The sequence below is a fragment of the Macrobrachium rosenbergii genome, chromosome 46 (assembly GCF_040412425.1).
Source record: "Macrobrachium rosenbergii isolate ZJJX-2024 chromosome 46, ASM4041242v1, whole genome shotgun sequence".
In the NCBI taxonomy this organism is placed as follows: Eukaryota; Metazoa; Arthropoda; class Malacostraca; order Decapoda; family Palaemonidae; genus Macrobrachium; species Macrobrachium rosenbergii.
Window position 1 is genome coordinate 3,167,501 of NC_089786.1, and position 27,500 is coordinate 3,195,000.

At 35.0% G+C, this 27,500-nt stretch overlaps 1 protein-coding gene across 5 annotated transcripts in view; it reads right to left on the reverse strand.

Moving 5' to 3' along the window:
- The window catches only part of LOC136830174 (platelet glycoprotein V-like), a 489,567-nt gene that overhangs the window by 117,421 nt on the left and 344,646 nt on the right, over positions 1 to 27,500 (reverse strand). For all 5 annotated transcript variants that reach the window (XM_067089433.1, XM_067089430.1, XM_067089428.1 and 2 more), the window contains one exon: positions 21,731 to 21,763. The gene's annotated coding sequence lies outside the window, so the exon portion shown is untranslated. The remainder of the gene's footprint in view (positions 1 to 21,730; positions 21,764 to 27,500) is intronic.

Below are 27,500 nucleotides of genomic sequence, written 5' to 3' on the forward strand. Positions count from 1 at the left end.
AATTAATTTTGGCAGACCCCGCTTTCAAACTGTCTAAGCAAGCAGCTGACTGTGAGCGTTTCCATGCAATTTGCATTTGTGTTCCCTCTCTCTCTCTCTCTCTTTCTTTTTCTCCCATACACAATCTAACACACACACACACACACACACACACACACACACACACACATATATATATATATATATATATATATATATATACTATGTATTACATGTATGTATACACACACATATATATATAGTATATATATATATCAATTTTTTACTCACATCAGGATCGAACCCAGGTCTTTCCATTGAAAGCAGTTAGCTTGCCCAGGTAATTCCTTGGGTGCAGTGGCACTCAGGTTCCAACTTCTTTTATGACTTGTGTGGCCCAGTGGGCAACGCCCTTGCCCTCCAATTGAAGGACCTGGGTTCGATCCTGACGTGAGTCAGAAATTTATTTCTGTGCCACACGTAATTTTGTGTGCTGATTATTTCTATATATATATATATATATATATATATATATATATATATATATATATATATATATATATGTCTGTTCAATTGTGTATGAGAGAGAGAGAGAGAGAGAGAGAGAGAGAGAGAGAGAGAGAGAGAGAGAGAGAGTTAGAAACAAAAAAAGACAAAAAACAAAACAACAAAAAAACAACAATAACAACTGGTCAACCACCCTCCCAGACAAGAGTGAAAGCCCAGGGCCCGAGTTTGCAATTTCCTTTCTTTCACAAAGCACCAAAAAAAAAAAAAAAAAAAAAAAAAAAAAAAGAAGGTCCGGGGTCAAATTTGAACCGAAATGCTCCAGTTACCCTCCAGGAGGCAATCGCAAAGAGACGAGATCAATTCGACAAGCAAAAGGAAAATGTTCCAGTACAAAAATGAGAGAAAGAAGTTTTTGTTTTTTGGATGGAAGAGCTTTCTGAGGGGACAGATGAGGATCAATTCACAATTACACAAAGTTTTTGTGTAACCAGATGCGCCAACGAGAATGGAGGAAATTGTGAACATACACATAAACATACACGTGCAAAAGATATATCAAACAAAAATGAAGAATAAACATACATACACAAAAGATGTTTCAAGCAAGAATAATAGAAATTATAAACACACACACACATACCAAAAATATTTTAAACAAGAATGAGGGATTTTGTAAAAAACATATACACACAAAATAATCAACAAAGAATGAAAAAATTGTAAAACACACACACACGCACAAAAGATATTTCAAAGAAGAATGAAGGAATTTGTAAACACACGCATACACACGACAGACATGTCAAAACAATAATGAATGGAATGATGATACAAACACACGCATAAAATATACCAATAATAATGAATAAAATTGTAAAAACACACATACACACACAAAAGATACATCACACAAGAATGAAGGAATTGTAAACACATACACGCAGACGCACACACAAAATATCGACGTAAGCTTGCCTTTACACAAAAGCATGTACACTTTTATCATATTCAACCTCATCTTAACTCGCATATATGTCATGAAAATCAGTGTTTCTCTAATTTACTCAGTATCTCTCTAATTTACATCATCCTACGTATCATGTTTAATATGCAGAAAAAATAAAGGAAGTCAATTCATAGTTACCAATGTTAATAATAAATTAATATTGCACATTCCATGACCTAACTCCAATGATACTGCATTAAAAAAATCGTAATAGTTTAGCTAATAAGTAAATAATTTCGCAATGACGACATTCACCGAACTCACATCACAACATTTCCGAGCGAAAAGTTTGCCTGCCTCGTAATTCGTGGGTAAACTTCGTCCCAAACCCTCACTTCCTTTCTAAACATGAAATCTAACTAGGGTAACTGTCAAAAATAATTTCATGTAATTTGCGCAGCATTTCCCCAAAACATAACTGCCAACTCTCGTCCGTTTCCTCGAGCTAAAATGTAATATATATAAATAATATTCGTGGATGTAAGCTCAAACTAGGGTGTATAATTTATTCGGAAATTAACTTGCAAAAATATGATAGACAGAGAGAGGTCTGGTGCAGGTCAAATTTGGGACACTAGGTTCCTCCAGATGCGTTACAAATATTTCGATTCCCCTTATATAATTTGGTGGCGCAGTGGTAAGGTTCTCGCCTACCAGTCGAGAGGATCGCGGTTCAAATTGCTGCTCACTGGTGACTTGGGGATGGAGCTACTGCATAAACCCGGTGGCCCGCCAACCTAGTGGTCTGAAAATTCGAGAGGGATAGTAAGAAAATAGTTACCAGCCCTTGGGCTGAGTGATTAAACAGTGGGCCTAGCGACACACTAGCCACGTGTCATAGACAACGGGACTTCTCCCCTACTAGCTGTCGGCCTAAGAAACCGGAGTTCAGCAAGGCCCAGAAAGACTTTAATCTTTAGCATTAAATGCAATGATAAAATCTTTACCTTCTATTAACATTTATGAGTACAAACTAGCCTTATGCCAACACTGGTTGCTATTTCTTGGGTATCCCTATTCTGATCACACAGCTGACAGATATTAGCTATTATTATTAAAAAAATAAGAAGATGAACCCTATTCATATGGAACAAGCCCACCAAAGGGACCACTGACTTGGGATTCAAGCTTCCAAAGAACATGGGACTCACTAGGAAGATGTAAAAGTAACTTCAATTTCCTTCATTTGTAGCAAATAAATAAATAAATAAATAAAAATGAAACAAGTAAAAAATGCGCCGAAGTTTTTTTGGCCCAATCGAGTTTTCTGTACAGCATATAACCAAGGTCACCAAAATAGATCTATCTTTCGGTGGTCTCGGTATAATGCTGTCTGTATGAGCCGAGGCCCATGAAACTATAACCACGGCCCGGTGGTGGCCTATTGCTATATCGTTGCCAGACGCCCGATTATGGCTAGCTTTAACCGTAAATAAAATAAAAAACTACTGAGGAGGCTAGAGGGCTGAACTTTGGTATGGCTGATGATTGGAAGGGTGGATGACCAACATACCAATTTGCAGCCCTCTAACCTCAGTAGTTTTTAAGATCTGAGGGCGGACAGAAAAAGTGCGGACAGAATGAAGTGCGGATGGACAGACAAAGCCGGCACATTAGTTTTCTTTTACAGAAAGTAAAATCACTTTTACGACACTGGATTGCGTTGATAAAACAATTTTGTTTAATCACTCTTCTTAATGAAATCATGAATGTATTCGCGAGGAAATACCATCAACAGATTGAAAAAAATGAAATGAAACAGTAATAAAAAAGAAATGGAAATGAACATAAACGAAAAAGTAAATCAAAATAAGAGGAACAATATTTTGACAATCACATACAATACATATTTACACATAATAAAAAAATATAAAAATAAAATCAAATTAAATAAAAAATAAAAATAAAATGAAAATAAAAAAAAAAAATAAAATAGTTTGATAATGACTGTACCCCTGATAAAAAAATATGAAAATAAAATTTTAAAAATAAAAATAAAATAAAATGAAATAAATTAATGATATCTTTATCCCTGATAGAAAAAACTAAAATAAAAGCTAAAAACAAAATAAAATAAAATAGAATAGTTCGATAATATCTTTATCCCTGTCTGACCAGGCAGACTCTCCAAGGGGTAAGCTAGGTTAAGCCAAGGAGTTACAAGGTTCACGAATAAATATTCAAGCATTTATGAATACATTCTGAGAGGGGTGGGGGTCTATATAAGATCTAAAATTAAAATTTCAATGTTATCAATTCAAGACATATCGATAGTAAGAATAGACTTTGTTGTTGTTTTTAAATTATTTTTATACAATTACAACTGAGAAATCATGCAGACACACATTATAATATGTATACACACACACACATACACACACATTTATATATATATATATATATATATATATATATATATATATATATATATATATATATATATATATATATATATATATATATGCTACAACTTTTCACACCTCGTGTGAGAAGCTCAGGAATTTGAAACAGTTCTGTTTTCAGCAATTTTTAGGGATCAAGTTGCTAGCCCATGCACTTCTCGCGCCATATAGCAACCCACCACAGTCGAGTAGCGCCCAGGTACTCTTTCACCGCTTACGTCAACATGATAACACTCAAAGATCTTAATAATAATACATATAAAAAATATTTGTATATTTCATGAGGTTATCCATTTCACTATAAGCAAAAATCTAGTGGAAATATTTTTATATAAAATATATAACTATATTTATATAAAACAACGAAAAAATAAACAAAATTGCATTAAATCTTTATAATGAAATCTATTGGCATACTTACTCTCATAAATGAAAAAAATTTTTAATTAAGAAAAATATTCCTGAATATGACATTTTAATCAAAAGAAAAACCAAAACATGACTAAGCTATCAGAATCTATTTGCTTCGCAAATATCTAAGTAATTTTCTTCACAATTCAAATGACTATCTGTAGATGACAAATGACGTCAGAGTTGAAAGATTTCTGAGAGAGAGAGAGAGAGAGAGAGAGAGAGAGAGAGAGAGAGAGAGAGAGAGAGATATTATTTTATACCAGAACATTAGCGCAAGCGACACACGCAGAGGATCTTGAGAGAGAGACGAGAGAGGATCTTGAAGACACACGCAGAGGATCTTGAGAGAGAAGAGAGAGAGATCTTGAGAGAGAGAGAGAGAAGAGAGAGAGATTTTATACCAGAGAGAGAGATTATTTAATACCAAAACATTACCGAGAGCAACAGGCACAGAGAGTGAGGGTCTTCTGACAGAGAGAGAGAGAGAGAGAGAGAGAGAGAGAGAGAGAGAGAGAGAGATCTCTCAAATGCCTTGCAAACAAAAAACACAGTTCAATTCCGAACCAGACTTGACTTGCCACCTCACAGGAAGGGACCGTACAAACCACCAGGGGGATAAAAGTGTCGAATTTGCAACCTGTTCAATATGCCATCTGCGTCACAGCGTTCCAGAACACGCCTCTCAAAAGTGACAGACGAATCAAAAAAAAAAAAAAAAAAAAAAAAAAAAAAAAAAAACGATAATGCATATGCATTCGCTCATACAAATAGATCCATATTTACAGACGGGTAAATACGCCGTATGGCGAATGTCAATGCAGATATATATATATATATATGCGTTTTTCCTGCATATGCAAGAATGTGATATACACATGCATATGTATATGTATATGTATATATGCATGTGTGTGCGCGCGTGCGTATGTATTTACGTAACGTACGCATTGCATGTGCACAATTACAACATAAACAAACCAAAAAAAAAAAAAAGAACACAATTTCCTCTAATACCCTGGAGAAAATGAATCATTCCGCTTCAACTAATGGACGTTTCACCCGACCTACATCAAAAAACAAAAACAAAAAACAAATGAATATAAATAAATAAAAGACGAACAAAAAGAGAAACCCTAAGGTATCGATACGGGAAAGCAACTATATAATAAGTGAAGTGAATTTTATCTTAGATGGAAGAGGGAGGGAAAAGTATTTCCAAAAATATTTTCATTTGCTAAGGATCATTTCAAAATGATGGCAGACTCGATATTATGATTTTAGTGTTTTGTAATGTATTTTGCAAAACACTCTTTCACACTCACAAACACACACACACACACACACGGGTTCTTTCTAAGCAAGGAAATTCTAAGACTTTAAAGATATTGCCATCAGAGTAGTATATATATATATATATATATATATATATATATATATATATATATATATATATATATATATATATATATATATATATATATATATATATATATATATATATATATATATATATATATATATATATATATATATATATATATATATATATATCACTCACCAAGAGACTGAGGAATCACAAGACAAAAAGCAAAACTAGATAAAATAATGAAGAAATAATCAACATGACACAAAATGGCAATCTACCGTTCAACAATAGTTCTGATTTCACTTACATGACAGAAACTTTTGACCAAATATATATATATATATATATATATATATATATATATATATATATATATATATATATATATATATAATGATAAACATCATAAACATCTTATAATCACTTGCAATTACTTACAATCAGCTTTAAAGAAGAAATAATATTTTGTTAATTCATAAAGTCACTGATTATAGTTCACAGAGGGCGCAAATGTTGCCTTCTGCGTTAGGTTGCCACGGCGTGATAAATGAAATCTTCAGATTAATCTCCCCCTACCCTAACCTTCCTCCTCCTACCTCAGCCCCTCTCCTCTCCCCCTCCCCCTTCTCCTACCTCAGCCTCCCTCCATCTCACCTATACATAAAGGTGGCTTCCTATACTCATAGAGCCAATGCTTGCACACGGCCCATTTACCAGCCAACATATTGGGCACTTTCTCGCTGGGGAGGAGGAGGAGGAGGAGGAGGAGGAGGAGGAGGGAGGAGGAGGAGGGAGGAGGAGGGAGGAGGAGGAGGAGGAGGAGGAGGAGGAGGAGGAGAAAGGCTACTTTACGACGAGGAAACCCAAAATGTCCTTAAAACATGCACTTCCTCCTTACTCTTTTTATTATCGCTTCCTATCTCATCTCCCATATTCGTGAATCAGGCTATATAGCCTATACCTACACCACACAGGACCCACGCTATTTATTACACCACTCAGCCGCCATGTTTTCTTTCTTTTTAAGAGGGTTTTTTCTTTTTGGGATTTTTTTTTTAAAGTGACGGGCGCTGAAATATCTGGTAATTCACTGGTGCTGTAATCTGGTGCGGTGTTAAAGGGGGGGTGTGGGGGGCGCATATAGCATTTTCGATAGGAGCGTGTTCGTGTTTGTGCATTGTGTATGGTTTGTGTGTGAGTGTGTGCTATTATTTACAACCGTACGGAAACATGAATGTATGTATGTGTATACATATAAATATACAATTAATACATTAATACATGTATACATATATAACTATAAAACATATATATGTATATACAGTATATATATATATAATTTTTATATATGTTTGTGTGTGTGTACAAACAACCGCGCACGCTCACAAACACACATCGCCACTATTTCTCTCACTCACCAAAGACACACTATAACTACAGCACGACAAAATAAACTTAAAAAAAAAAAAAAAACCCTCGAGCATAACGCCAGAATACACTCGGCAATGCTGAACAGAAAACAGATAAAAAAAAATATGCAAAATAAATCTGCAAATCCTACTAAAAAAAATTCAAATAAATCCTGAATAAAATTTCGGCCTACCGTAGCCATGCAGACAGTATATATATATATATATATATATATATATATATATATATATATATATATATATATATATATATATATATATAATATATATATATATATATATAAAACATAATACTCGTTATTACTGTAAAAGCGCCAATGGGATGAGAACCTATCAATCAAAAATGCGCGTCATTCGAGAGAATCGAAGGGAGGGGGAAGAAGGAGGAGGGGAGGGGAGGGGAGGTGGGAAGGAGGGGAAGAAAGGAAGGAGGGAAGGGAAGGGGAAAGAGGGGAGGGAAGAGAAGGGGAAAAGAGGGAGGGAAGAGAGAAGGGGAGGGTGGGAGGGGGGAGGGAGGGAGAAAAGAAGGGGAAAAGGGAGGAAAAGGAGGAGGGAGGGAAAGGAGGGAAAAGGATGGAGGTATGGGGAGGGGGAAAAAGAGGGGGAAGGGAAGGGAAAAGAGGATGGAGGTAGGGGAGGGGGGAAAGGAGGGAGGGAAGGGAGGGGAAAGAGGATGGAGGTAGGGGAGGGGGAAAGGAGGAGGGAATGGAAAGAAAAAGAGGATGGAGTAGGGGAAGGGGGAAAAAGGAGGGAGGGGAAGAGAGGATGGAGGGAAGGGGATCGGGAGGAGGAAGATAGGATAAGGGTGGTGAGGGGAAAAGAAGATGGAGGCAGAGGATGGGAAAAGGGAGGGGAGGGAAGGGAGGGGGAAAGAGAATGGATGGAGGGGAAAGGAGGGAGGGGGGGAGAGAGAATGGAAAAGGGACAGGATGGGGAGGGGAGGGGAAAAGAGAGGATGGAGGAGGGGGAAAGAGGGAGGATGGAGGAGGGAAGGGGGAGGGGATGGTGGGAGGGGAGATATTTGGGCGTTGTTTATTCATGGCTGATATGCCTACCTACGCGAGTCCGAAATCTGCCATTTTAATCAGGTTGGCTGACAGGCCAGATCGAAGCCAGGCCCGGAGGGAGACTTTAAAATAAATCAATAAACAAATAGATACGTAAATAAATAAATAAATAAATAAATAAATAAATTAACAAGCTGTTTATGAACCACGAGAAGATAGATGTATTTGATTTAATTTTTTTTTTTTACATTATTTAAAACCGTAGGTACAGGAGTAAGCATTTATTTGTATAGATTTATGCTCCCATTTTCTTGCTTCAGTAGTCTCTCTCTCTCTCTCTCTCTCTCTCTCTCTCTCTCTCTCTCTCTCTCTCTCTCTCTTTGATATCGTCTTTCTGTTTGCCTGTGTGTGGCCATCTCTCTCTCTTTCTCTCTCTCTCTTTTGACAAAGTCTCTCTCTCTCTCTTTTGACCATATCTTTCTGTCTGCCTATCTCTCTCTCTCTCTCTCTTCTCTCTCTCTCTCTCTAATCCCACTCTCATATCAACTCTCTCTCTCCTAAAACAACCAATTGGGGATAATCCCTAAAAACAAGGCAGCCTGTCATATCAGATCAACAGAATTTCCAATTAGGAAGGAAAAGGATCTAAAACTTTTCAAGGCAGCTGTCATATATATATCTTCATAATTTCTCTACAGATATATATATAATATATTATTTAACACTTTTCTATATATTTGTATATTATATATATAAATATATATATATATATATATATATATATATATATATATATATATATATATATATATATATATATATATATATATATATATATATATGTCTCTCGCCTCTTGTTACGTTACAGAATAACATTTCCTCTCTACGACATTTACAAGATACAGTTAAATGATTCACATTTTGCCATTCAAAGACACAGTAAGTAAAGACAAAGCGATATAATATAAATTCCTTTGTCACACGTGCGTGTACACACACACACACACACACACAAACACACACACACAAACACACACGCAAGCACGCAGAAGGTCGAACAAACAAAAATCTTTTACAAGAGAAAACGACCACAAAAGAGAACAGCTGCGATGCTCTTGGGAGAACATTTACTTTTAAGAGCAATACTGCTACCCCCGTTGACATACCAGCCTGTGCAAAAGTAGTAAAAAAAAAAAAGCAGTGGTAGGAACTAACAGAAATAGTAGCGGTAAGCAGTAATCTCCTTTCAGAGGTGTTAAATAAAAAAAAATTCCATAATGAAGGATTTATTTCCAACAGCCACCCCCAATCCAAATACCATATAATAATAATAATAATAATAATAATAATAATAATAATAATAATAATAATAATAATAATAATCAATTAACAAATAAGTCTAGCATTATCTTACATCAATACAACTTGTAATTGAAATCTCTCTCTCTCTCTCTCTCTCTCTCTCTCTCTCTCTCTCTCTCTCTCTCTCTCTCTCCATACCAAATACATAATTACAAAAAGTCCCCCACCCCCATTTCTAAAAATTCAATTTCTATTATATGGATATTTATATATATATATATATATATATATATATATATATATATATATATATATATATATATATATATATATATATATATATATATATATATATATGTATGTGTATATATATATGTATGTATAAACACATGTATATATATGATACATCCCTCAGGTATGTTGGGAGACAAATTCCCAGGAGTTGGAGACAAATTCCCTCTCTTTCTCTCTCTCTCTCTCTCTCTCTCTCTCTCTCTCTCTCTCTCTCTCTTGACACAATGGAAGTGTGTGTGCGTGTGTGTGGGTGTATTTGTATGGGGGGTTTGTACACTTAACCATCTATGCGGGTGTAGGTTTTGTTTAGAGAGAGAGAGAGAGAGAGAGAGAGAGAGAGAGAGAGAGAGAGAGAGAGAGTTCACAGACAAATAACAATCAAAACGAAAACAAAACAAAATGAGATTAAAACAAATAAAAACGAAGAACCAAACAAAAATAAAAATAAATGTAAAAAAAAAAAAACATGGCTCAAGAGCATAAGAATTTGTCAATGACCTCACAAGGTATATTTAAGTTTAGGAAAAGCAGTTGTAAATCTTACACAGGGCATTCATGCATACGAAATGCACAGCTTTAATCAGTGAATTACTAAGTAGGAGTGACAAATACTTGTGAGTGACCTCATATACTGGATTCACCCACATGCGGGTCAGATGTGTGTGTGTGTGTGTGTGTGTGTGTGTGTGTGTGTGTGTACGTGGGTGTACATTTCTAGGAGTGTTTGACTCGACTGTAAAATTTACGAGTGAACCTACACACTGCGCCTGCGCTAAGGTGTAGTTATTTACGCGCGCTGACACGCGCATGAATCATGATATTATACACATTATGCATTCGTAAGTGGTTCAGACGGCACATGCACGCACAGACAACATAATTACGAAAGCAAAAGCAACATGTAAGTACACGGCATAACATTCGTTCAACATTGATTTATCATTTGAGTGCGCATGTTCTATAAGCAGTTCTTCTGTTTCATGGGATCTGTTAACTGGTCCGTATTCTAATTTCTGCTTTGCTAAACCGTATGTTTCTGGTGTAAAATTAAAAGTAAACCGATCAATAAACGAAAAATAGGAAATAGAAATGTTTAAAAGTTCGGTAATGTGTGAAGGGTTAAAGATAACTATTTGATTATGCATACATTTCATGCAATTTGTAAGACAAAAATAATTAAAAATAGTGATTTGCTTATGCATACATTTGCAAGAGAAAATAATATATTTAGAGGTCAACTTCGGCCAACTCGTTCAATCCTCTTCTTGAAGACATGTAGAAGACAGCGCGCCTACTTACCAACATCCAAAAATGTTTGTCGTCACTTATACTTCATTGAGATATCTGTTACTTGAGTCTTCATTTGATCTAAACTCTTATTTATAATCATATTTCAATATTCCGGTACTTGAATTTCATCACCAATCTCAAAAAATGCGCCGACGTTTCTTTGGCGCAACCGAGTTTTCTGTACATCGTATAACCAAGGCCATCGAAAACAGATCTATCTTTCAGTGGTCTCGGTATAATGCTGTATGAGCCGCGGCCCATGAAACTTTAACCACGGACCGGTGGTGGCCTGTCCTATATCGTTGCCAGAAGCACGATTATGGCTAACTTTAACCTTAAATAGAATATAAATTACTGAGGCTAGAGGGCTGCAATTTGGTATGTTTCATGATTGGAGAGTGGATGATCAACATACCAATTTGCAGCCCTCTAGCCTCAGTGGTTTTTAAGCTCTGAGGACGGACAGAAAAAAGTGCGGACGGAATAAAGTGCGGACGGACAGACAAAGCCGGCACAATAATTTCCTTTTACAGAAAGCTAAACACCCTAAGTCCTGCTCTCTCTTTACACAAATGGGAGCGTTTGTGTGTGTTTGTGTGTATGTGTATACAAGTGCACATTGACGTGTGCGTGTGTGTGTGTGTGAGCGCGCGCGCGCAGGCGAGCAGGCAAGCGACGAGAGCTTACCAAGGCTGCATAACGAGTTATCGCACGAAAATGAGTTTCCCGCCCTAACTCGATCGGTGACCTGGCCTTGATTCCGTTCTCCAAGATCAAATGACCTTTTCCCGACTTTTGCCGAACTGCTTAACTTCGCTCTGATGATGACCTTGTTAAGAATGTTAAGGACGTCGTGTATCGAGGTATGTGCATGACGTCCGCTTGTCATCATGACCCTGATTCGGTTAATGAAGGCGTGGGGGGTATGTATATAAAAAAACACACATTTTTATATATATAATATAAAAACACACACATATAATATATATATATATATGTAAATATATTGTATATATGTGTATATACATATATATATTTATCTATTCAACTGTGTATATATACATATACTATATATATAATATATATATATAAACTAATGTAAATATACATGCACTAAGTATGTATACACACATACATAAACACACATATATATATACAGTATACACTCACATATAAATACATATATATATATAGGTATGTATAAAATTCACCTTCAGCCATTATTCACGTTAGTTACTGAAAACAATGATATCTGTCAGAGAGAGAGAGAGAGAGAGAGAGAGAGAGAGAGAGAAAATCCAGCTTCACAGACCATTCCCAATCACCAGCTACCAAGCATTACTAAACAAATGCATATCATTATATCCCCACGTCGGCAAAATATTTTATAACAATCCCCTTTAAAAAAAAACAAAAAAAAAAAAAAAAAAAAAAACAAAGACAATACATTTGACAAAATACATTCGACATAATGACCTCTGGCTATTGCAGAGCGAACGAATTACAATGTGAAATTACACCAATTCTTCTCGCCAGTGATTCATTACGACGCATTACGGGGCCAAAAGCCTCTTGAATGATGACAAATTATGTCTTATTTGATTTATATTTATTTTGATATTAATACATTACAATTTGTTTATAATGTTGTGTATTATTATGATACAAAAGGATATGCAAGAGGTGTATTATTATTTTTATCATTATTATTTATAGTGAATTTGACAATGATATGATGATGATATGATGATGGTAGTGACAATGAGTTATGAAAATTGTAATGAATACCAGTTTCCCCAAAAATATTAATTTTATTATCAATATCCTTTCTTTTCTTATAGCATCAATAATAATAATAATAATAATAATAATAATAATAATAATAATAATAATAATAATGACTACCAAAACATCAGACAATAATAATAATTAATAATACTAAACATCAGACAACCAAAACATAATAATAATAATAACAATAAAACATAATAATAATAATAATAATAATAATAATAATAATAATAATAATAATAATAATAATAATCTCAAAAGTAAAACTACAACATCCGTCACCCCCCAAACAAAATTGACGTAAATCAAAATTGAAAAAACAAACATAACCAAGAACAATAAAACGACAATTAATAAAAAAATAAATAAAAAAAACCTAGTCCATAATAGAAAAAAAAAAAAACACACCCAGTCAAAAGTTCCACACGGCTTCGTTGACAAGCGAAGCGTAACATGACCCTACTGTAGAACGTGGGAGACGAGACAAGTAGGTCTTGCCTAAACAGTTTTCATTTGAAGCTTAAATTAATTTCATACCCCTTCCGCCTCCCCCCCCCCACCCTTTATGCAAATTGACCCTCAGGGGTGCCAATCAAACACTCCCAAGATAGATCTACAATAACAAATGCAGACGGAGTGAGGTGGGGGAGACAGAGAAAGGGGGGAGACAGAGAAAGGGGGAGACGTAGAAAGGGGGGAGACGGAGCAAGGAGAGACCACAGGGGCGGGGAGACAGAAAAGAATAAGGTACCATAATAATAAGAGAATAATTTGGAACATATGTCGATGTTTGATAAAAAGAGGAGGAGGAGGAGGAGGAGGAGGAGGAGGAGGAGGAGGAGGAGGAGGAGGAGGAGGAGGAGGAGGAGGAGGGAGAGGAAAGAGGTGAGGAAAAAGAGAGGTAATGGAGGTAGAGAATAAAAAAAAAATAGCAGCATGGTAATAGAAGGAAGATGAGTACAAACAGGTGAGGGAAGAAGGGAAAAGGTGATGAATTGAGAAGTAAAAGAGGACGAAGAAGAGGAAGAGGAAGGGGAGTAGGGGGTCAGGAAGAACTGGGGGTTGGGGGGGGGATGGGGGTAGGGTGGCGGCATCTCGCACCACCTGGGAGCAGCTGGCCCGTGAAACACGTTTCAGATGGGAATCTGAAACACGTTTGAGCTAACTCGGCGGAACAGGACGAGTTCTGTCAACGACGCTGGTTCCTGTGTCTGATAATAATAATAATTATTATTATTATTATTATTATTATTATTATTATTATTATTATTATTCTGTCAATTTCTTCATAGCTTAAATTACTTTATAATCATGGGAAAATATTCCACTAATTTTTTATAAAAAACATCTATTTTAATCTAAATAAAAAAAAATGATTTTCTGTCCTTTAAAACAAACAGGTATTGTAACAATGTCACGGTTCATCACAGGGGTGTACCGCCGACAGTGTGCCTTATGCTGACACTGTATACCAGCTGTCCAACTTCTCAAACTCATTCTTGTTCATAATTTTACTCATCAAGAAAAATCCTGCAGGGCAGTAATTTGTGTAATGATATGCAAATCAGAAACTTCGTTCAAGTAACGTGTAAAGTATTGTTATATTAACACTAATTTCCATAAAAACTAAAAAAAAAATTAATAATAATTAGAAACCATTCAATCCATATTAAAAGCAAAAATGTAGGATCTTTTGTTTTTGAGTATGAACTGAATTTAAAGTATGAGAGTACAATACAAATCAAATACCTGTACTGTGTACATCATTCTTCAGTAGGTTTAATGTTATTCCGTATTTCCATACGTGCACAACAGAATTCCTTTAATATCAATAAATGAATTTTTATGAATGTGCAGAAAATTTTGTATGATTAAAATTTCCTATGTATTAATATCATACACAATTCTTTCAAGAAATACGCAAGCATGGCTAAGTACGTCAGTTCATTTATTTGTCATTGCGCTGAATAAGGAAAAAAGAAAAAGAATAAAAGGAGACATGAAAAATTTTAAAAAAGAAAAAAGGGAAAAATAAATAAGGGAAAAAAGAAAAAAAGGGAAAAAACTATGACTTCTTTCCCTTCCCCCGTATCTCAAAGGAGATAATATATAGATATAATAGATAACGCACGAAACTGATCAATGGGGGAACCTCCATCTCAGTCACTGGCTATTTATCTCACTAGGTGTACCAACCAACGCCCCCATCATCTTATTCTGCCAACCCCCCACCCCATCCACATAACCTCCCCCCGCCTCTCTCTCTCTCTCTCTCTCTCTCTCTCTCTCTCTCTCTCTCTCTCTCTCTCTCTCTCACTTCAGGCAAGCATTTTACTGGATGCTTCTGACAAGCATTTTCTCTCGTTGCGTTTGGAATCTAATTTTTCAGTAGGTTTTATTTATTTTAGCTTCTAAGAAAGGCAGTGGGGCTTTCTGTGTGTGTGTGTGTGTGTGTGTGTGGAATAGATAGGCCAAATCTGTTTCCCGACACAGGGCAAATGCATTTTTATAATATACATCTTTGGGTAATATGTTGGCATAATAGAGCGACCAGTGAAAGAATAATCAGTGAAGCTTTGGATCTACAAAAAATTTGTTATACAAAAGTTAAGTGGGATACATATATGTATATATATGTGTGTGTATAAATATATATAATAGATAAATAAATTTTGTTATTTGATAATCAAGAAAACTACATATTTATGTCTCTTATTATAATATATATATATATATATATATATATATATATATATATATATATATATATATATATATATATATATATATATATATATATATATATATATATATATATATATATAAATATATATATATATATATATATATATATATATATAATTAAATATGTAAATTATATATATTATGTATATATTATATATATACAGTATACTGTATATAACTATAATTATATATACATACATACACATAAAATTTCCACCAAATTTCTCTCCACTGCCCCCACCTCGAAAATTCATCCAAGGCTTTAAAAAAAATTATAAATCTGAACCCATAGCATTAAAAAAAGGAAGTTTTTCTATTTTTTTAATTTGCGTCATGTGGTTCCTATGTCGCTGTACATCATCATTTCAGGGGTCCTCTCTGTCGTGTCCCGTCGGGTCTTCCTTGACGCATGCGCAGTTTCTCATGTGACAAAGTCACCTGACATTCTCTCCTGGTCAGGTCTTAAATCACCTTTGAGTTGGCGTTAAGACTCTTCTATCAACTGCGCAGCTGGTATCAGCTATTATCTGATGTGTACGAGTATGGATATGTATGTATGAATTATCTATGCATGCATACATACATGCATATATATATGCATATATATATATATATATATATATATATATATTTCTGTGTGTATACATGCATACTTATGTATAAATCACCTACACATACATATGTATGCATTAATATATACGTACATACCTATATTATATATATATGCATTAATAATCTAACGCACGCATTTATGTATACTTAAGTATAAATCATCTGTACATATATATGTATTTATATATTAGTAATCTGATTACCATACATATGTGTGTTTATTCATAAATCACCTGTACATACATAGTTACATATATTGGTAATCTAATGCCTATACATATGTATGCTAACGTATAAATCATCTACGTATACATAAGTAAATAAATAGGTTAATAATCTGACGCCCACACATATGTATACTTGTGTATAAATCATCTCTAAATACATAACTATATGCATTAACATAAGTACGCTAATCGCCTTATACCAACACTTATGTTGAACAAGCATAATCTAAATATATTAACAAAATGGATTTAACCAAAACTTGTTGAAAGATAGCGAAAATACTGTTATTTTAAGTAAAAATACATAAATAAACACACTCACACACACACACATACATATGCATGTGTGTAGAATATACTGGTCACTTTTTACCACAATGCCCTCTTAACCTCTCAAAGTACACACACACACATATTTATATATATGTGAACAAAGTTACACATGTCTTGGTAATAAGATGAAAAAGTACTTAGCATCTACAGTGTTTTAATTTTCCTTCGTGATTTAAAATCATATATATATATATATATATATATATATATATATATATATATATATATATATATATATATATATATATATATATATATATATATATATATATATATATATATATATTCAGTCAACTCAACAAAGTCACTTAAAATGACGTCACACAATATGCAAATGACATCACCACTCATCCCTCTGATTTATTTCAACCCACGCATGCGCAGCCGAATTGGAAAATGGAGGCTAGAATTAACATAACTTTATTCATCAAATCTCCTTACGTGACATTTCCCTCAAAGACAGAGGGGGAAAAAATGGGTCCAACTTATCTAACTAAAAATAAAAGTGATACGATGGTTTGCAATCTTAAACGTTCTTACATGCTGCATATTCTCAAACCAAACCATGACTTGGCATAATAAATAAGAGCTTTGAAAAGATAAATACATTCAGGATGATTCAGTCATTCCCTTTATGCGTTCCGCTAACCGTGGGTGGGGGAATTTTTTACTTCAGTTTCTAAAGAGATATTTCTAAAGAGGCTTCGCTTTTTAGATTGTAGGCGGGCTAACGATGGCTACTGTTCAGTCAGACCGACTTGTGGATTAGTTTCCGCTGGCACTTGTAAACCATTGATGAAAAGGAAGTTTTTCCCAGTTTTAAGCTGATGTTATTGACAAGAACGATTTTCAAATTTCCAAGGTAATAATTACTTCAAATTTCCTTGTTAATAATTACTTAATAATTACTTCAAATTTCCTAGTTAATAATTCCTTCAAATTTCACGGTTAATAATTCCTTCAAATTTCCTAGTTAATAATTCCTTCAAATTTCCTTGTTAATAATCACTTCAAATTTCCTTGCTAATAATTACTTAATTATTACTTCAAATTTCCTAGTTACTAATTACTTCAAATTTCTTAGTTACTAATTACTTCAAATTTCATAGTTAATAATAACTTAATAATTACTTCAAATTTCCTAATTAATAATTCCTTCAAATTTCCTAGTTAATAATTACTTCAAATTTCCTAGTTAATAATTCCTTCAAATTTCCTAGTTGATAATTAATTCAAATTTCCTATTTAATAATTAATGACAGCTGCCATTATCAGCAAATGTCATTTTACAATAAAAACTGAAACTGAAAATCTGAATGAATTTAGAATAATCTATTCATGAATTCACGGTTGATAATTATGAATCATTGGAGTGCTACTCACGAGGATGACGTTCATGTGACAAATAATCACACGTATATCAAAATAACTCTTATGTTTTCTGAAGCATAATGGCCGAGTTTATTCGAACATTAAAACGCTTTGGACTGATAGCAAAACATTAATAACTAGTAAATAAGCAGCGATGACATTAAACTTCACAACAATTACAGCAATCATAACATTGCAACAACATCAACAACAAGAAAAAGAAAAATAAAAAAACAATAGGAAGTCCCTTTCAAATATTATGACAAAAAAAAAAAAAAAAAACACTCCGAGGCTGAAATTCTAATGAGGGTCCACCGATGCTATCCGGCGTACGGATATGCATATGCACAGACGCCCTGCCCTCTCTCGCTCTCTCTCGCGCGCGAGCGCGCATGCCGTCGGCTTTGGTCTTTAATTCTTTGATAAAAAAAAAAAGAAGTACGATCTGTATATGCTATATGCTGCTGGTCTCCGTGTGATTTCAATGTGGAGATTTAAGCGCTGCGTTCGGAAAGGTTTCTTAGTTTTTTTTTTTTTTTACAGGGGTGGGGGGAAGTGGGGGAGTGGAAGGGGAGAGGACGGGGAGGGGAAGGGACAGAGGTAAGTGAACCTGGACCAGGACGAATGGGTTTACTTGGTTTATTTTCTTGTCAGAGAGAGAGAGAGAGAGAGAGAGAGAGAGAGAGAGAGAGAGAGAGAGAGAGAGAGAGAGATTGCCAACGACGAATATATATATATATATATATATATATATATATATATATATATATATATATATATATATATATATATATATATATAGATGTGTATATATATAAATATATATATATATATATACTGTAGATATATATATATATATATATATGTATATATATAGATACACACACACACATACATACATACATATATATATATATATATATATATATATATATATATATATATATATATATATATATATATATATATATATGTAGAAAACTTATAATCCCACATCTATAAGGCTAGTTCACTGTAGAGCGAGCATCCTACTGCTGTATCCCATATGCTGTAAGGCTGTTTTCATTTTGCTGCACAGTTGAATGCCATTACAAATGCAGCATCATCTTCAAAGTAATTCTTAGTTTTAAGTTGTAACTTCTAGTTTATGTAATTAGCTCATCTAGTCATCTCTTTGGTTCACAAACTGAGAGACTTGTTTTAATATATATATATATATATATATATATATATATATATATATATATATATATATATATATATATATATATATATATATAATTTGTAATGGCATACAACTGTATAGCAAAATGAAAACAGCCTTATATATATATATAATTTGTAATGGATACAACTGTGCAGTAAATGAAAACAGCCTTACAGCAGATGGGATACAGCAGTAGGATTCTTTGCCTACAGTGAACTAGCCTTATAGATGTGTGAGATTATAAGTGCTCTACAGTCAGCAGTACAAAACCAGCATTCATTAAGTGGGTGTACTTGGTTGAGAGTAAAACTTATTGAAGAAAATATCTTGTTAAGGTCATTTTTATAAGATACATTGTAACTTTTCTTGTTAATCTCACTCAGCTGCCTTTGCAGGTTTGTGATCTGGCTGACTTTTAAGTTCTCTCGGAGTTTTATAAAGCGATGATGCTAAGAGATATTGTATGTATGTATATACTGTATATATACAGGTAGTCCCCGGTTATCGGTGGGGGTTCCGTTCCCGACAGCGTGATGATAACCGAAAATCAGTGATGATAGCACTGATCCCTGGTTATTGACCCTGATATCTGGTTATCAGTGCCGATAACCAGGGATCATTGTTGCTAGACATCAGCGCCAATAACCAGGGACTGGCGCCGTTAACTGGAGATAGGTGGTGAAAATCCGGTTATCATCATTGCTAGACAAGCGCCATAAAACCAGATCGCCGATAACTGAGGCCGCCGATAACCAGGGACTACCTGTATATATACATATATATATATACATTACAGGGAATCGAATTATGACAAAATATTTATATCTCTGATCTACGAATTTATGACAGAAATCATATACATTACCACTGAACACAGTGACGTCAGCATTCAATAAAACAAAATCCTAGCACTCTTTGAAACAAGAGACATCAACCTCTGTAATAATTTATACACAAGTAACAGTTACAAAGGCACCGAGCCAAAATTAGGCAACAAATACTCAGAAACACAGAACGAGAGAGAGAGAGAGAGAGAGAGAGAGAGAGAGAGAGAGAGAGAGAGAGAGAGAGAGAGAGAGAGAGAGAGAGAGAGAAGAAAAATAACAGACGTAAGAAAATATTCAAATCCCTCATCGTCCGAAATACGACCCAAAAAGCTGAGGGGAAGAGGAGGGGGAAGGGAGGATAGAGGGGAGGAGGGAGGAGGGGAGGGGGAGGGTGGGCCACACAGATGCCAAATCCATAAATATGACCCGAAATTTCTGCAGGCATAGATTCAAACAATTCGCCCGCATAAATGCTCCTGAAATCTCCTGAAACAACAGAATCTATGACTGGGGCGATCCGTATATATATCGCGTGGAGAGAGAGAGAGAGAGAGAGAGAGAGAGAGAGAGAGAGAGAGAGAGAGAGAGAGAGAGAGAGAACAAAGTTTATACATACATGAACCGGTATGTAGATGGCTGTTTGCGTATGGAAATGCTCGTGGAAATGTATGTGCGTCCAGCTGAAATAAATGTATGAATAAATGGAATTATATTTATGGAGAAAGAGAGAGAGAGAAGTACACATTGTACATCTATACATTTTTGTATTTAAATCAAGCAGTTTGAAGTTAAATGGGAATAAAACAATTGATCACGTCTACGTACATAATCTAATTGCTGATTCGTACACTTTTGCAGTTTTCTTTGAAAAAAAAAAAAAACCGACTAAGGCAACATAGCAGTGAAAAACTAATAAATTTCCACAATTTATTGTAAAAACAACTTCGTTTGAAATACTAATTATTTCAAAATTCCATTTAACGAAGCCTTTGCTTCACTTCATGTTAAAAAGTGAAGCTACATTTTAATAACCCCAAACTGCCTCCCTAAACAATGTCATACAGATCATGGGAGCCTTGCCTTGCTAGGCTCCAAGTTCCAATCAAGACCCCGGCTCTTATAAGTTCCAATTGAGGCTCGGCTTCAAATTCCAACAGAGTCCCAGCTCCAGGTTCCAACCAAGTCCCCAGCTCCAAGTTCCAACCTAGTCCCCAGCTCCAAGTTCCAACCTAGTCCCCAGCTCCAAGTTCCAACCTAGTCCCCAGCTCCAAGATCCAACTGAGGCTCGGCTACAAGTTCCAGCCGAGACCCTAACTCTCAAGTTCCAGCTGACACTTTGGCTCCAAGTTCCAGCCGAGGCCCGGCTCCAACACGGAGTTCTCTCTACCCACCACCACCACCACAGCCGCAGCTACCACCAACCGTCATTCTTGCCAGGCCTCATCATTTATATAAGGGGCACGCGCGAAGCGTTCCGTGTGTTACACGTTTAAATACGCATGCGCAGAATTCTCTATAAATACTAATAGAAGCATTTTGTTTGCCTATCGTTCGTGTGTGTGTGTGTGTGTGTAGCATTAATCAAAAGACAGAAGTGATGAAGATTATAACACTTACCACACGGTCTGTATGAAGAACCGACTCCTAGTTCTGAAAAATAAAAAAAAATTAATCTTGTGATAACTAATAAAAATGTAGATACATTTCACATCGAAATAATATAGTTATATAAACGTATCGCTAATCGGAACAACAAATGAGGTGTCTGCATCTCTCTCTCTCTCTCTCTCTCTCTCTCTCTCTCTCTCTCTCTCTCTCTTCAGCGTTGATTCAACATGTGGGAGGTCAATGTGGAAGGGATTGCTGGTTTGTTAATCTATTAAAGGCACCTACGCTTTGCAAAAAGTATTGTTGGTGAATGCAAATATTAATATCTATATATATGTATGTATGTATATATATGTATGTATGTGTAAACACGTGTGTTTATGTATATAAACATTCATATAGTTTTCATTTACACATACATAATCATTTTACACACACACACACACACACACATATATATATATATATATATATATATATATATATATATATATATATATATATATATATATATATATATATATATATATATATATATATATTATATATATATAGATATATACATATATATATACATGAGCAATCTCTGTGTAACCAACTTTATGTATATCTAAACATAAATCTACACAAAGCACACAGAATTAACAATACCATTTCGAAACATATCCCCAGAGCAGAAAAACGTACCTTACAAAAAAAAAAAAAAACCCTCATTACAAAACACTGCTTGAAAATTCCCTCACGAAAAAAAACTGAAAAAAAAAACTCCCTAAAACAACGTTGGCAACTTGGGTTTTTGAAACGACCCTTTGACAAAGACCCGAAAAAAGTATTTTCAGATGTTTTCAAAGTGTCTCGCAAAATAAGGGAAGTCATTTTGGCTAGAATCATTTCATCTCTTGTTTTAATGGTTGGGCTGCACGTAAGTAAATAATTTTATAAAAATGAAGCAAGAATAATTGTAATGTATACCTATAAAAGTGAATATTCTTATTGCATTCAAATTTCTATACTGAAACAGTAAATCAAAATGTAACTTATAGTGATAAAAGTATGCACACTTAATACAATCGAATTTCTATATATACTGGAAAAGTAAATCAAAATGTAGCTTACAGCTATAAAAGTAAATTTTCTTATTGCAATCAAATTTCTATAGATACTGGAAAAGTAAGTCAAAATGTAACTTACAGCTATAAAAGTAATTATCTTTAATGCAATCAAATTTCTATACAGCAAATATACATAATGGTAATTTAAAGTTATGAAAGTAAGTATACTTACTGCAGTGAAATTTCTATATTAGAAATATAAATGAAAATGTAATGTATAGTGATAAAAGCAAATATTCTTACTGCAAACAAAGTTCCATACTGCAAAAATAAATCGAAATGTACATTACAGCTATAATTTTCAGAATACTTAATGCAATCAAATTTCTATACTGCAAATATAAATCACAATGTAATGTATAGTTATTAAAAAAATATTCTTAATACAACAAAATTTCTACACATCAAATATAAATAAAGATGTAATTCATAGTTATAAAAAATAAATATTCTTAAAGCAAATAATTTTCTGTACAGCAAAAGTATACCAAACAAATTTATGTAAAGGGTATTCTGCTGGTTTGGTAAATTCAAACCTATTATTCACCCAGAATCACACATGAACCTTTGTGTGAGAGAGAGAGAGAGAGAGAGAGAGAGAGAGAGAGAGAGAGAGAGAGAGAGAGAGAGAGAGGCTTGCACCTTACCTTCAAATGATTAAAATCTCTTGACTAAGCAAGTCACGCAATGAGGTCAAATTCAAGTCCCCAGATTTGAGAGCAAGAGCACTGGTGGGAGGAGGAGGAGGAAGAGGAGGAGGAGGAGGAGGAGGAGGAGGAGGAGGAGGAAGAGGAGGAGGAGGAGGAGGAGGAGGAAGGACAGATGACCCAAGGAGGATGTTATTCCATGGAATAATAAAATGTGATAAAAAATAAAAAAAAACGTTTCACACACACACACACAGACAGAGAGAGAGAGAGAGAGAGAGAGAGAGAGAGAGAGTGTAATGGACATATCACCTTCTTTATCAAATATGTGAATATTTCTCTTCTCTCTCTCTCTCTCTCTCTCTCAGATGGCCACGCAGCTAATGTTGCCATAATATCTGTCTCTTACAGCCACACAGTTGGACGTAGTAGAGCACAGTCTCTCTCTCTCTCTCTCTCTCTCTCTCTCTCTCTCTCCATACTGCCATTTCCCGCACCTCTCCTCAAAAGCGGGTCCTGCAATGCGTTTTGGTCATTATCCCGTCTTATGTCGCGATGGAAATTAAAATGATAATGGAGGCAAACATTCCAGAGGAGAAGAAAGAAGAAAGAAGAAACAAGAAAGAAGAAAAAGAAGAAATAAAGAGAAGAGGAAAGCCATTTCAACAAGAAGAGATGGAGTCGAGATCCACGCCACAGCATTACTGGAAAACATAACCTCTTTTCGCGCTGGAAAAAAAAAAAATTAGTGATGGAAAATTATGATTATTATTTTTTGGGGTAGTTGTATTAAAACTATATTATGTGCAGGGCATGAAGGCGCGGAGGGTTTAAATGAAGTTGGTTTTGAAATACAATTTAGGTGAATGTGAACGTGCATATTACAACGGCGTAACTAATTTTATATCCTGTCATATATATCCTCTCCCGCTGCAGGTGATCTCTGCGGATCTCGGAAGCACAAGGGACGATCCAGAAGCGTTCCTTCCAGCACCTATATTCTACCTTCCGTGGTAATGAGGTCCTCTGTTAAGTGCCACGTTGCGCTAGCTTTAACGGCACCTGGCTCTCTCTCTCTCTTTATGCTTCGGGATGGGGAGAAATGACCAACTGCAGTCTCTTTTTTTTGGCTTTATCTCTGTGCCTATACTTTGTGATCTCTCTCTCTCTCTCTCTCTCTCTCTCTCTCTCTCTCTCTCTCTCTCTCTCTCTCTCTCAATATTATATGCAATGTACGCTTATTTATTTTTTATTTATTTATAAATAGTATTTTTTCTGTAGAAAGCTATATTATTTGCAAATGATTCCTCAACTATGAGTAACTGTGGGTTTCTCTCTCTCTCTCTCTCTCTCTCTCTCTCAAAGCTACTGCACTAGCCTCTATGCCTCATGAAATTCAACTTGAAAGGAAGATATAGGATTACTGATAACTAGGAAAAACATATGTAAATAATCTCTGACTCTCTCTCTCTCTCTCTCTCTCTCTCTCTCTCTCTCTCTCTCTCTCTCTCTCTCTTTTCCTCTGCCTTTTTCGAAAGCATCTGATCTTTACCTCCGTCCACTTACTTCCCCTAAAAGAAATGAGAGGAGAAAAAGGTTGACCCTAAGCCAGGAGATAGGAGGTAGCATCGCAAAAGACGCCCTGTTTTGAGAGGAAGTCGATAGAAATAAAACGGTTTTGGAATCATTTCGTTATTTTGTCTTTTGGTGTTAAAATCCTACATAAAAAAAAAGAATAAGAAAAACACTTATTTTACTTCTCGTTCCTTCCTTCCATTACATCCTCTCAACACGGGATGCGTTTTAAGGAGAGAGAGAGAGAGAGAGAGAGAGAGAGAGAGAGAGAGAGAGAGAGAGAGAGAGAGAGAGAGAGAGAGAGAGAGAGAATTTAATACAACGGCTGGACAAGCTATCAGCGGGATCTTCCGTTAAGCTGATAATTATGTTTATGTCATTTATGCTACTATCTTTTTTTTTATGGGGTCATCCTATATGCAAGGGAATGGTTTATATATATATATATATATATATATATATATATATATATATATATATATATATATATATATATATATATATATAAGAAAAAATATATATATATACAGAGAAAAATTTATATATATATATATATATATACATATATATACATACATATATATATATATATATATATATATATATATATATATATATAGAGAGAGAGAGAGAGAGAGAGAGAGAGAGAGAGAGAGAGAGAGAGAGAGTGAGTGCTCAAAATGTCAATGAATAAAACAGCCCTTTGAGTGACAGGTGAACAGTACAACACAATTTCCTATGATCTGACTTCAAGCCTTGGAGAGAGAGAGAGAGAGAGAGAGAGAGAGAGAGAGAGAGAGAGAGAGAGAGAGAGAGAGAGAGAGATACTGGAATTGAAAAGGGGAGACAAAGAGTTTGGAATATCTAGGAGTACAAAGAAGAGAAAGTTTTCGAATAGCATGGATTAGCATCCAGAGAGAGAGAGAGAGAGAGAGAGAGAGAGAGAGAGAGAGCACATCATCAGGAAAGTTACGTTCGGTAATTAGAGCACGTCCAACCCCCCCTCCCCTTTTTCTTTCCTAGCGCGATGAAAAAGGGTAAATAGGATGGGGGTGTGGCACTATTTCGGATAAGCCATTTCGACTGACGGTGTCTTGAAGGGGCCCTTCGTCCCCGCCTTCCTTCCCAACTTCCGGCCAGTAGTAACATAGGTTGTACATGATGGAATATGGACATTTTTAAGGGGACGATTTCCACATTAACCCTGTCTCTCTCTCTCTCTCTCTCTCTCTCTCTCTCTCTCTCTCTCTCTCTCTCTCTCTCTCTCTCTCTGCTTTGCTTTTGCATTATATATACAAAAGAAAATTGTACTTACATTTAAGCCATGTTTATTTTTATGTTATAATATTCAAGGCTAAATAAAAAAAAAATTAACACCATTTGTGGAGAACTGGGCATGAGGGTAACAACCTCACCCCAAAAATCAATGCAAAAACTTACAGCACACCCTGTTGCAAGGGTCAGCAGCTTGCAATAAAGCCTTTTGAAGCTAAAAGAACAGAGAGAGAGAGAGAGAGAGAGAGAGAGAGAGAGAGAGAGAGAGAGAGAGAGAGAGAATGGCTATAAAAGTAACAGATTATGACTCATAAACAATAGAGCTACTGCGAATTCTACTGCAGCTGTAAAAAGATCATCGCCACCAGCCTTTTTTTATTCTCTCTCTCTCTCTCTCTCTTGGATGCATGCAACATCTGCAGTAACTCTTTCTCTCTCTCTCTCTTTCTTGGATATATGTAATATCTGCAGTAACTCTCTCTCTCTCTCTCTCTGTTTTGGATATATGCAATATTTGCAGTAACTCTCACTCTCTCTCTCTGTCTCACTCTCTTTTGGATATATGCAACATCTGCAGTAACTCTCTCTCTCTCTCTCTCTCTCTCTTTTGCAACATCTGCAGTAACTCTCTCTTTTTGGATATATGCAATATTTGCAGTAACTCTCTCTCTCTCTCTCTCAGGGCACTGCAAAAATAATCCTTTATAATGTTTTCTGGCATGTATGTATTTATGTATGTATATTTGTTTGTTTGTTTGTAAGTACGTATTTATGTATGCATAACTTGTATGCATGTATGTAGTACCATTAAAAATACACTATTCTTGCTAGCATCCCTATTTAAAAGGTGCAACTAGCAATGCGCATTACTATACAACAAGAGCAAATATACAACGTTAATATGTGCATGCATAGTCAAACCGCACAGTGCAATTGTTGAATCACGAAAGGTCCTGCTGTCTTGCAGATGAGGGCGGCATTGGAATGTCATAAAACCTGACTTTTCCGTTGAAATTCAAGTGTCATAATCAAGTACTCACTCTTATACGCGCTGTTATGCTTCGCAAAAATGGTTATACTATTCTAGTTGTGTATCAAAACAGTCAATAAATAAATAAATTAATATCTAAATAAAATTGCTAAGCAGTGGAGCGAAAAGATTCAATCAAA